The following is a 1,570-nucleotide window of genomic DNA, read 5'->3' as shown; positions in this document are numbered from 1 at the left end:
CCCTCAAGTGATTTTGAGTTACCAGTCTGTTCCACACCTTAAGCGACAGATAGATCCATGGGTTTCTCACTTCCTTTAGTTTATTCATTAAGACCTTATCCCCAATTGCAGCTTGAATTGGAAATTCTTCTGATACAGCACTCTCAATCTCCATCTAGCAACGTACTTTGGATTGCACCTAAAAACATGCTTTATGCATTAAACTGATCACTTTTTAGTCCTGCAAACATTGGTATAAAATGATATATTTCTACAGGATGAAAAACCAGGTCTTACTTTTTTTTTCACTTGTAGTTTTGACATTTTATTTATTTATTCATGAACCTTTTTTTGGTCTTGTATTTCAGGCCAGAGAGCATTGTTTGAGCCTCTTGCAGGAAGCGTTACACGGCCACCAGAGGGCAGATGATGCATTCAGGTAATTACACAGACACATGCTTTAAATACAGAACGTTATTTGACCCCACAGTCTTTCATATCTTCTCCGTTTCTCCGCAGTGACACTGTGTCTTTAGCGGTGGAAGTGAGGTCTGTCCTCCAACTTGTACAAAGCTGCCGTCCTGAAGAGGGTAAACACTGACTGCTCTTCCTCTCACAGCATCGGGAAGATACGTTTCTNCAGTATGTTATTTTACCCCATAGTCTTTCATATCTTCTCCGTTTCTCCACAGTGACACTGTGTCTTTAGCGGTGGAAATTGAGATCTTCAAGAACAGCAAGTCCTCCAACTTGTACAAAGCTGCCGTCCTGAAGAGGGTAAACACTAACTGCTCTTCCTCTCACAGCATCGGGTTTCACAATAAAACATGTGTTTTATTGTTTGGAAGGTATCAGAGATGAAGAGGACAGGACCTGGAGGAAAAGGAGATGATGTCAAGGCGGACAGCAACATTGATTCTACGGGTCAAAACAAAAAGAGGAAGCACCATCGTGGTCTTCTTCCTTTGCATAGGAGCTGCAGGGGTTCACATCTGCATCTGAAATATACTCAGTAAGATCTACTTGCACTCACTCACACTTATGTTACGCTGGTTAGTGTGGCTAGAGCAGCAGCCATTTGTTGAACAATTGCTAAGTTAATAGACGGAAAAATAATTGATTAAAATGGCAGAAGATGCTGTTTTCAGACATCAAAAGGTTCAGTACCTTCTTTTTAAATTGAAATCAGATTAAGATGGTAGAGATTTAAAGATCTCCTCCCTGCTTGCATGCAAACACGAGGGCATGATGATATTACAGACAGAAGTTTTGAAAAAAGGATTGATTTGGTATCAATTACAAACCAGTTTGAATCGAGTAGAATTGATTATATCAATAGAATGACTCATTTTAAAACGAAGCTAGGAGGGAGGTTGCCATAGCAACACTGAATATTGGCAAAAGGGTCAACATAACCCACACCAAGGCCAACCACGGGGATTATGGAGTCCAGCTCCAAACATCCACCTACACCAAGATTGAAGTACGTTGTGTAAACTGTTATATAAACACGATTTTAGAATGAAACAGATGTTTTTTTAGAACAATTATTAGATCATTTTGTTAGCAAGAAAATAATAATTTATTACGG

Source organism: Notothenia coriiceps, unplaced genomic scaffold (assembly GCF_000735185.1).
Source record: "Notothenia coriiceps isolate Sejong01 unplaced genomic scaffold, NC01 NC01_scaffold00014516, whole genome shotgun sequence".
NCBI classification, from domain to species: Eukaryota; Metazoa; Chordata; class Actinopteri; order Perciformes; family Nototheniidae; genus Notothenia; species Notothenia coriiceps.
This window is presented reverse-complemented; position numbering follows the sequence as displayed.